Source organism: Rana temporaria, chromosome 4 (assembly GCF_905171775.1).
Source record: "Rana temporaria chromosome 4, aRanTem1.1, whole genome shotgun sequence".
NCBI lineage: Eukaryota > Metazoa > Chordata > Amphibia > Anura > Ranidae > Rana > Rana temporaria.
In genome coordinates this window covers 426880104-426891946 of record NC_053492.1, presented here as the reverse complement: position 1 = coordinate 426891946, position 11843 = coordinate 426880104, and positions in this window count along the sequence as shown.

Here is an 11843-nt window from a genome sequence, read left to right as displayed (position 1 = left end):
TGGCTGGATCGAGATCAATTTAGAACAATTTTAATTAATCCAACAAAATTTTATTTAGTTTAGTTTACAGAGGTACAAGGTATACAAAGTCCCCTTAACAGTGCGGGGAAAATAAAGATCTGCAGCGAGACAGCCACATACTCAGAATACATCTATGAACAGGAGGTAAACCCCCCCCCCCCCCCCCCCAGCAAGTCAAACATTTCCCTCCCGACAATTGGCTCAATGCCCACCTCACCCAATATTAATGCCCAGAAGCCTGTCCATCACCAGGTCCACAGGGGCCAGACCCGGCACATCCAGCCACTTTGCCCATAACTTCTCAAATTTTTGGGCATTACCCCTGTGTTGATATATCACCTTCTCCATCCTCAGCACTGTCCCAATGTTATTGATCCATTCAGCCAGCGTCGGAGGAGCCTCGGCCTTCCAGTGAACCATAATAAGCTTCCTAGCTTGGAATAAGACCCTTTGCACTGCCTCCCTGTCCATCTCCTCCCATTCATACTCCTCCAGAGCCCCCAAGAGACAAGCCCTCGGGTCCTGCGGAAGAGACACTCCAAATGCTGAGTTGATGGTACTCACGACTCCCGCCCAATATGTGTGGAGTTTTGGGCATCTCCACAGCATATGTATCAGGTCTCCATGGTCTCTCTTGCACCTGGTGCAGGTAGGGTCGAGCTGTGGGTTCATTCTATGGAGTCTGTGTGGGGTATAATATATTCGTAACAAAATGTACAGTTGCGTGAGCCTCTGTGAGACATTCAGTGAGCACTTGCCTACTGCCTGAAAAATTTCCTCCCATTGTTCCCCGTCCAAGTCCCCTGCATCAGCTTCCCACCTTTCCCGTATCTTCAGGGGATGCTGCTTCATCACATACTGTAACAGGATGGCATAGCATTGGGAAATAAAGCCCTTAGACGTCCCAGCCTCCCCCAGAAGATCAAAAGCAGGGGTCGGCGACAGGCACCACTCAGAGGAGCGACCCTGTGCCGCCACTGCGTGTCTCAACTGTATGTATGAGAAGTACATGGACTGTGGCAGGCCAAACGCCTCCCGCAATTCCGGAAACGTGCGAAGTACCCCGTTTCGGAATATTTGGGTAAGGTGTGTAATCCCATAGTGTTTCCACCTGGCACCGGACTGTAGTTTAGCCAGTTCAGTGTACGTGTCATTTAGCCATATGGGACTGTACTTCGTGTAACCCTCTGCGCCTTGGACATATTTAACCTTATTCCATACCTTCTGAATCAGACTAAATGTGGGGAGTTTCTTGTGCGGTCTAGCAAATGCCTGCGCCTCCAACGCCTCAGGGATCGGACCTCCGCCCACGGTGTGCTCCATAAGCCTCTGAGCCGAGGACCGCACCGTCGGCCGAAACATGCCAACCAGCTGCTGCATCTGAGCCGCCAAATAGTATAGCCAGGGGTTTGGCAGCGCCAATCCCCCGCTATCTTTAGGTCTCTGCAGGTGTTCCAACTTAATCCTAGGGTTCTTATCCTTCCAGATAAGTCCCCGAAAAATACTGTTCACGGTATGAAAGACTTTCAGGGGGATGACCATGGGGGTGTTGTGTAGAAAGTACAGCAGTTGCGGCATGAGTATCATCTTGATTAGATTCACCCTCCCAGCAACCGACAGAAGCAGGGCCTTCCAAGTTTTAACCTTATCCCTAAACCTCAGCAACAGGGGGGAAATATTTAGATGTATGAAATCTCGTGGCCGGGCCGTTACCTGTACCCCTAGATATTTAAAGGATGAAGTAATAGATAAGGGGCAAACAGCGTTAATTACTTGTGTGTCATCACCATCCAACAGAAGCAGTGCTGACTTTGTCCAGTTTATGAGCAAGCCAGAGAATTTTCCAAACTCTGTGATTGCCATCATAGCCTCTCTAAGGGAGGAGTCCGTGTCTCCCAGCAGAAGAAGCGTATCGTCAGCATACAACATCACCTTTTCCTGCATGTCGCCATAGCAAAAACCGGTGATGCGGGGGTTAGCCCTGATACTAATGGCCAGCGGTTCAATAGCCAGGGCAAAGAGGAGGGGGGACAGGGGGCAACCCTGCCGTGTCCCCCTCCTCAGTGCAAAGCCCGCCGACAACGAGCCAAATGTCCGTATCGCTGCCTGCGGCTGGCTGTACAGCAGCCGCACCCAGGAAATGTAGATAGGGCCAAATCCGAATTTCCGCAAAACGGTCCAAAGATAATTCCAATCGATACTATCGAAGGCTTTTGTTGCGTCTAAGGATAGTAGAGCCCTACTGCCCATGTTGTCTGCCCGCGCTTGTATATTAAGGAACAACCTTCTCAAATTAACCGCCGTTGATTTGTTAGGCATGAACCCGGCTTGGTCTCCATGTACTATGGAAGTCACCACCCCATTTAGCCGGATGGCGAGCACCTTGGCCAGGATCTTAACGTCACTCTGTAGTAAGGAAATGGGACGGTAGGCCCCCGGGTCCACGGGATCCTTGCCTGGCTTAAGTAACAGTACTATATTTGCTTTGGACATGGAAGGGGGCAAAGTCCCTCCCTCCCTGGCGCTGTTAAAAACCTGCAAAAGCTGTGGCAGCAACACCCCCGAATACTGTTTGTATACCTCCATGGGCAGCCCATCCTCCCCCGGGGCTTTACAATTAGGGAAGGCACTGACTGCCTCTTGCAGTTCCTCAACAGTAACTGGTTTCTCCAGCGAAATACGCTGATTAGCTGACAGTCCCGGGAAGGTCAATTGGGTCAAATATAGCTCCAGATCCTCCTGGGTATATGCCGCGCCGGAACTGTACAGGGCTTCATAGAAACCCGCCAGTTCCCGCATTATCTGGTCTGGCTGAGAGACTACCCCTCCTGACCTAGCTCTAATAGCCCCTATCTCAGGTGACCGTTGATGAGAGTTCGCAATCCGTGCCAGTATACGGCCGGTTTTCTCACCCTCCTCAAAAAACGCCTGTTTGGCAAAGAATCTCTTCTTTTCTGCTGACGAGGAGAGCAACTGCTGGTAGGCGGACTGCGCCGCCTGCCAGGACTCCCTGGCCAAATCAGAAGGATCTGTAATGTAAGCCCGCTCCATTTCCTGGACCCTGTTCTCCACTTCTATCAGTAATGCCGCAGAGGCCCTCTTCACCCCAGTCACTTCCCGTATGAGGAGGCCTCTAAGATAGGCCTTAAAGGCATCCCACTGTAGCACATTTCGTTCCACCCCCTCCTCCGCAACAAAATACCTCCGTATACTTTCCTCTATTTCGGTATGGGATCTAATCAATTTCAACCAAAATGCATTCAGCTTCCATGGTGCCTTAACCAGGTTCCCCTGCGGTGCCACGCAGAGTTGCACCACCAGGGCCGAGTGATCCGACACACTACGGGGCCTATGCGACAGGTCTGCTATCAGTGGAAGCATGCTTGCGTTACCCACCCCCAGGTCTATCCTGGACAGGCAGCCATGCGTCTTCGAGAAGCACGTGAACTGCCTGCCCCCTGGATTACGGTGCCTCCAGATATCAGTCCAGCCCACCTCTTGCAACAACCGCGCTAGGGGAGTACTCCTAGCGAGGGCAGAGGGTCTAGGGCACGGATGTCTATCCGCCACCTGGTCCAGACAGCAATTAAAGTCGCCGATCACGAGCAACGGAACCTCCGGCCTGCCCCCTAAAAAGGAAAGGAGGAGCCTGAGCACCGCTGCCGTGAACGGCGGGGGGATGTAAACACACGCCAATACACAAATCAATGTTCCAATTTTGCAATGGATGAATACATAGCGACCTTCAGAGTCTACCACACTGTCAAATTCCTGGAAATCCAGGGCATTGTGCACTAGTACACTCACCCCCCTAGAGAAGGAGGTGTGTGTAGAGTGATATGCCTTGCCTGCCCACACATATTTCAAAAAGCCCACAGTATCCGCAGTCAGGTGTGTTTCCTGAAAACATATCACCCCAGGCAGAAATTTTTTTAAACACATAAATATCATCGTGCGTTTCAATGGAGAAAGCATACCCCTCACGTTCCATGACACAATGGGTACCTTAGCCATGGGTGTCTTCCTTTAACATCAGAAAGCAATATACTTGTGGGCAAAAATGCACAGTCTGACCCCACTGTCGGGAAAACGGGTCACCCCCCAGTTCTGTCCTCTCCTGCACAATATCTTGCGTAAGGGCCAACGGCCCAGGTCTGTTAAGATGTACCTCTGTCTTCATATGGTAGCTAGAAAAACAAAAGTTAGCATAACTTGCGGACCAAACGGGTCCCGAAACATCAGTGCCCACCAACAGGGCGGCTCCAGCACTTTGTGCGACTAAACGTCGGCTTACTTCAGTCACAGAAATCATTTTACTTAGAACAGCTTTCCTCACGATGTGCTGCCAATCATAATGTCCCCCGGCCAAAGGGTAAGTGAAAGAGGAATACTCAAACAGGCAAATTGTAGGGGATCCCCCCTAAAAAAGGACAGCAGTGAAGCATAGAAACATTTCAATCTTGCATAGTCAGTGACTGGAGGCAAAACCAAAGAAATAAAAAGTAAAAATAACTTGCCCATGCCTCACTCCCCCTCCTCCTGTGCTTGGCGTTGTAAAGATTGCTCGTTTCTATCCAGCCATGACATGGCCTCTTTTGCAGACTCAAAGAATTGGGCTTGACCCCGCACCACCACCCGGAGCTTCGCTGGGTAGAGCATAGCATATGGGAGTTGTATCCGTCGCAGTCGCCTCTTTACATCAAGGAATTTGGCCCGGCGCCGTTGTACTTCCTGCGAAAAATCTGGGTAAAATGACACCCGGACGCCATTGTGTTGGATGTTAGCTCGCTCCCGAGCCTGACGCAGCACCGCTTCCCTGTCCCGGTAGTGGAGTAGTTTTGCCAGGATGGATCTAGGGGGGCCCCCCCTGCTGCGGTGGGCGCGAAGGTACTCGGTGGGCTCTTTCCACCGCAAAAAATGGTGACAACGTATTTTTGCCAAAAAGTTCAATCAGCCAGTTCTCTACAAACATGGTGGGGTCTTTACCTTCCACCCTTTCCGGCAGCCCTACTATACGGACATTATTGCGTCTGAGACGGTTCTCCATGTCTTCCACGCGGTCATAAGCGTCTCTAGCCATCTGCAGGGCAGCTCTGGTGTCTTGGGCCATGGGCTGCAGCTGATCCTCCACCTCACTGACTCTGCTTTCCACTGCAGTAGTACGTTCACGAATCTTTTGCATGTCCTGCCTTAGTAAACCAAACTGCTCCTTCAAAGTGTCCACAGATGCAGTACATTTATTAACTGCTTTAAGTATGTCTGCCAGCGTGGGTTGCACAGCATTCTCAGCTTGTGCGTCTGGGGCCTGCTCGTCCTCCGGTCCCTGGCCTGCTCCTTCTCTGTCCTCCTCCTCCCCCCAGTATAGTGGGACACTGTCGCCCTGTGCTGCGGGCCTAGCCTGGTGCGTGGCACCGGAGCGGGACGGTTGTTCTGGCCCCCCCGTTCCAGACATCTTTTGGGCATAGTAAAGCATGTCCCTGGGGGCCTCTTTTCCCTGGGTCTTGGCAGGCTTACCCTGTTTGGGGCCCGTTCTGTCCGCTCCACGAGGCGTCCCTCTGGCAGTTGGCGCGGCGGCGCCATCTTGGGCCTCCATCCCCGCGATCTCCACCTGTCCTTTGCGGGTCTTTCCCCTGGTGCACAACGCCGGTGGTGGTACCGCTGTGGTCCCGGGAGTGCTGGCTTCCAGCATATGGCGGTCTCGAACCGGAATAACGGCCGGGGGAGGATCAATACCGGATCAGCGCTGGGAGCTGTGAGAGATGCGTCCTCTCACATGCCTGTCCTGGCCACGCCCCCAATTTAGAACAATTTTAAAGCAGAACTTTGGCCAAATATTTTATTTTTACCATGCAGTGGGGCTGTCCTTTGGTCTAGGGCAGGGTTATCCAAACTTTCTAAGCAAGAGGCCAGTTTACTATCCTTCAGGCTTTATGGGGGCTGGACTGTAGCCATTTGGAGTAAAAAATGCCCCAGCATAAGTGCCCCATCATTGGTTTTAATGAGAGGAATACTGCCCCATTGATGGTGTCAGTAGGGGGAATGAATACAGTTGTATAAGCACTTCCACATGCTCACATCCCAATAGGGGGTATGGTGCCCCATTACTAGTGTCAGTTGGTGGAATAGTGCCTTGAGGGTCTGATAAAGGCAAGCAAAGGGCCACTACTGGCCCCCCGGATGCAGTTTGGAGACCACTGGTCTATGGGTTTGGAGAGCTCAGATAAACTCTCCTAATCTTCCCAGCACAAGACCAGTCTCTTTCACTCCTGCCCCCCCTCCCTCCCTCGGTACAGCAGTGTTGTGGAGCGAACTGTTCCTGATGTCATCAGGCCCGTAAACTGGCTCAGGACTCTGGACGTGGAGATGTCAGGAATTGTTCACCACTGGATGTGGGGGAGCGATGTTTTCGGAAGGATCCTAGGATCAGGTGCGGGCACTGCCCCATGGGAAAAAAAAATTGCCCAGAGTTGGGCTTTAGGCATCACTAGGAAAATAAAGAATGCATTGCAATTATGTAATTACAGTACATATACTGTATAAAAAAGAGGTAAACCAAGGCTTTAAATATTTCAGGTCTACTTTGGTACTTCATGGAGTGAAAACAGATTTGACGTGCTCATTATAGGGTCTTTTTTTTCGGGGGAGGGGGGTCAGTCTGTTTCCCTTTAGCCTCCTGGAAGATTTCATAAGGAAGTTTAACTGTGGCACCTCCACGCCTCATTGAAGCCGTAAAGAAAATACATGCATTTCAACAAGAACTCTTTAAAGGGTACCATTAGCTCTGCTGGCTATAAAATCTTCAAATCGTCTGGCCCTCAACGCAGGTGTCACATGGGAAGCAGCTGCTGACCTGCAATGGTGGATATGGGGAATGGTAAGAAGATTAAGACCAAAGATCTGCAAATGAGGTTTTACAATGCAATCGATGCATATAAAAAATAGAATGAAAATATTTTCCTGATGTTGCTTGCTCCTGCTTCACGCTGTGGGGTGAAAGGACTGCAAACAAGTCGAAGAGTCTGCTGTTGCTCAATATTTGTGGAGCTGTACTGAAGCCCCTTGCTTACCTTTTCTACCTTCTGTGCCACACCAATCCTACCACATATTTTATTGTAAGGCAGCAAAAAGGGTCATTGTCATTGGCCTGAGAGGACAGAGGGCCACCAATAGATGTGGTAAGACTCATGCCCTGTACACACGATCACTTTTTGTGATGAAATAAAATGACATTTTTAAAAATGTAATTTAAAATGATCGTGTGTGGGCAAAATGTCATTTTATGTCTTCTGAAAAATGACAAAAAAAAATTCGAACATGCTTGAATTTTTTATGTCATTTTTTAAAATGTCATTTATGGTGTCATAAAAAATGATCGTGTGTGGGCAAAAATGACGTTTTAAACCCGCACATGCCCAGAAGCAAGTTTTGAGATGGGAGGTAAAACTACCATTCATAATGGAGTAAGCACATTCATCACGCTGTAACAGACAAAAAAGCACGAAACGTCTTTTACTAACAAGTAACCAGCTAAAAGCAGCCTCAAGGTGAATAGAACTTCCCCTTTAGAGTGCCGTCACTTTGTTCATCATTTTTCAAAAACGATGGTGTGTGGGCAACATCATTTTTAATGATGAAGTTGGAAAAATGTAATTTTTTTTCATGATAAAAAATGTAATTTTTTTTCATCACAAAAAGTGATCATGTGTACAGGGCATAAGGTTAAAGTGTTTGTAAAGTTAAAACTTTTTTCTGCCACTAGATGGCCTTGGTGTGATCAGCCTGTCACTGGACAGTGAAAGAAGAAGCAAAACAGTGATTAGCTTATTTTTATGTTTCTAGGCCCCCTCCTCCCATCAGCATGCTTCTTCTCAGCACCTGAACTGATTGGCTTAGACTTATAGGTAGATTCAGGTAGGGGCGCGCAAATCTAGGTCGGCGTAGCCTAGCGTGTTTACACTACGCCGCCTTAAGTAAGAGAGGCAAGTACATGATTCACAAAGTACTTGCCTCCTTACTTAGGGCGGCGTAGTGTAAATGCGGTGGGCGTAAGGGTGCCTAATTCAAATGGGTTGGGGGGGGGGGCGTGTTAAATGGTAATGAGGCTTGACCTCACGTTTTTGTAGTTTTTTTTGTCACTGCGCATGCGCCGGGCGACTACATTTCCCAGTGTGCATGGGCCTATTGATTTCGATGTGGACGTAAACAACGTAAATCCTGATTCGCGGATGACTTACGCAAACGACGTTAAAATTTCGAATCTCGCAGCGGGAACGGCGGCCATACTTTAACATTGTTATTCCACCTAATAGGTGGAATAACTTTAGGCCTCCTAAGGCCTTACGGAAACGGCGTAAATCGACTGCGGCGGCCGGGCGTACGTTCGTGAATCGGCGTACAAACTCATTTACATAATCTACGCCGACCGCAATGGAAGCGCCACCTAGCGGCCATCTGAAAAATTGCAATCTAAGATAGGACGGCGCAAGCCATCCTATCTTAGATATGTTTAAGCGTATCTCTGTTTGAGCATACGCTTAAACATACGTCGGCGTAGATTCTGAGTTAGGCCGGCTTATCTACTGATAAGTCGGCCTAAAGGCTCATACACACGGTAGGACATCCAACAAAATTTCCCTTGGATTTTTGTCCTAATTGATTTGTCCTGCCACACCCATAGCATACACACAGTCAGACTTTTCTGCAAACTTTTCTAAAACTTTCCTAACATCACGTGTTTTTTTTTGCTCTTTTCTGCTCTTTACCGCCACCCTTTGGTTAACTTCTGCTATTGTTTGTTGCTTTTAACATTGGTTCTGAGCATTCGTATTTGCACTTTGTCCAAAAGTTGGTTGGATTGCTGTACACACGGTCACACAAAGCACCATCAGACTTTTGTTGCCGAAAAGTTGGTCCGTTTGCAGACCCAACTTTTTGTTGGATGAAACCCGAAAAAGTTGGTCCGATGGAGTGTACACACGGTCAGACAAATTAGAAAAGTTGCAGATTTTGAAGTTGGTTGGCAAAAAGTGTGACCGTGTGTATGGGGCTTTACTCTTACTGAATCTACCTATATATGAGTGGAGAGTATAAGAGAGTAAGTGGTGAGTAGAGAGTATAATAGCTCCTCCCTTGTGGGACATTTTATCATTTCGAGCAATACAAAGTTTTTGGGAGTTAAAAGCACATTTACATAGATCACAGGCCTATAAGATGGCAAGTTATGGAGCTGAAAGTTGAGATAAATGTGTAATGAGAAATTACACCACAGAGGATTGAAAGGTTAGAATCCCTCCCTTCTGTGACATTAATGGCCTACAAAAAAAAGGAACATAAAAAACATACAAAATGTCCAGCGCAAAAAAAAATCGCCCTGATGATCTCTAACAGTAAGAATCAAAAATGTAAATAAAGAATTATAAAATATTGTATAAAATGCAATCACCATGATCCTTGAACAGACCTATGATGGGTTTATAGACAGTGCAATTCAATCGGCCAGTCAATGCATTCGAGTATATGCTGGGATTCGTAACCATGAGTTTAAATAAACTCAGCCCCAACTCGATTACAATAGACCCCAAATTATAGGTGGTCTAAACAGCGCTCTATGTCAGAAATCATCTGCTCAAAGATTCACGAACCATGGGGAGCATCGGCAAGGATCACAGCAGAAAACATGTTTCAGAGGCACTTGGAAACCACAAGGCACATCAGCAGGGACTAAAGTGTAAACTCATCAACTCCACCTCGGGAAGGTAAATGAGCTGTATCAGAGATCTGTCCTGTGTTCATCAGACTCTTCCTCTGCCATTTCCTACCAGAGGCTGCTAGTAAATGGAGGTAGAGGACTCTGTGCAGGCCAGTCAATTTCCTCCACCCCAAACTCGCTCATCCATCTCTTTATGGACCTTGTTGGTGCACTGGTACGCAGTCATTTTGGAACAGGCAAGAGCCATCCCCAAACTGTTACCACAAAGTTGGGAGCATTAAATTGTCCAAAATGTGTTGGTATGCTGAAGCCTTAAGAGTTCCAAAGGGAACTTTAGATGTGGTTCTTCGGAATGTCTCTGTTCTCACTTACTACCAGTGTAAATTTAGTCGACTAAAACCAACTAAAACAATTGAGATGACTAAAATACCAGTAAAACTAAAATGGGACTAAAACTAAAATGTAACTTTAGTCAAATGACTAAGGGCCAGATCCACGTAGCGTGGCGCATTGTTCCGTCCGGCGTAGTGTATCTCTGATACACTACGCCGCCGTAACTTACATCGTATTTTCCTTGTCCTGAAAGAATTTGCACCGTAAGTTACGGCGGCGAAGTGTAACTTTGTCGGCGTAAGGGCGCGCAATTCAAATGGATGAGATAGGGGCGTGTTTTAAGTAAGTAAGTGCTTTGTGGATCGGGCACTTACACTGAAAACTTGCGGCGGTGTAACGTAAACGGGTTACGTTACACGGCCGCAATTCTATGTGAATCTGGCCCCATGTTCTTTGCCTTAATATCTACATAAAAATCGCATTACCAATTGCGTATTGTACTTGTTTGTAGTGTAAATACAGAAATTTTCACTTAAATCGGTCATTTTGTAAATCTTGGAAATGCCAGTAAAAACTTGGCTGTGCCAGTAAATTTTAGGTGTTGTGTCAGTAAATTTAAATCTGGTAGGTTGGCAACACTGGTAGAAGAAGGACAATTGAGTGCCATGGGGGACAATAAAGAAGTCTCCACAATACCTTATTTCTCTTCATAGACAGCCCATGCATGCCCACTGTCAGTGCAAAATACAGACAGCAATAGGCCAAACAGGAAGCCATGTCACCCAAGCTGAATTAATGAACTTTGTTTCATATAGAGCCAAGTTTATTTTTGGTTGATTCTATTGTAACTTACAGCTAGGCCTGCCAACTGTTCTGAGGATTAAAAAAAAAAAATCTAGTGGACTTCCTCTGTCTATTACTATGCCCTAATAATAATCCTGGCATCCAGTCCGATGGCAGTTCTTATTGCAATAGTATTCTCTTTAATGGTCTCTGCTTTCTTAGAACAAACTCTTCCTATTTCTAGTGATGTTTCCATCACAGGAAATTTACAGGTCAAAATTTTTACAGGGCTGTTTGAGGCCAGGTTACATATGCTGCAGCCGCGGTTCACAGCAGGGGGTCCGGTGCATCCCTGCTCACCGATTCAGGTGCGATTCAGGTCCGAATTTCTGCCTGAATTCGCACATGAATTGGAAACAAAGACGCACAGGACCCTGTAAAAAAATGCAGAGCGCAGCCGCCCAGAAGCTGTGTGAACCAGCTCCATTGACACTCTCCTGTCATGCGAATTTGATGCGGTGAAACCCGCATACAATCCACATATGTGTGAACCCGACCTAAATGAGAAACAAAAAACACCAAGCACTATTTATATCCAACCTTCTAATATAATATACATTCCTATCTATTTACTAAAACTAGCAGCATTAGGCTGCTTTCACACTGAGTCGCTTTGCAGGCGCCATTGCGCTAAAAATAGCGCCTGAAAGAGCCGCTCCTTTCTATCCAGTGTGAAAGCCCGAGGGCTTTCACACTGGAGCGTTGCGCTGGCGGGAAGCTGAAAAACGTCCTACCAGCCTCATCTTTGAGGTGCGGTAGGAGCGGTAAAAATACCGCTCCTATAGCGCCCCTGCCCATTGAAAACAATGGGGTTGCACCTCCAACCGCCCACAAAACGCTGCAAAGTGGTGGTTTTGCGGCCGTTTTTAACCCTTTTTCGCCCCCTAGCGGGGGTTAAAACCGCAACACTAGTGGCCAAAAATCCCGGCAATCACAA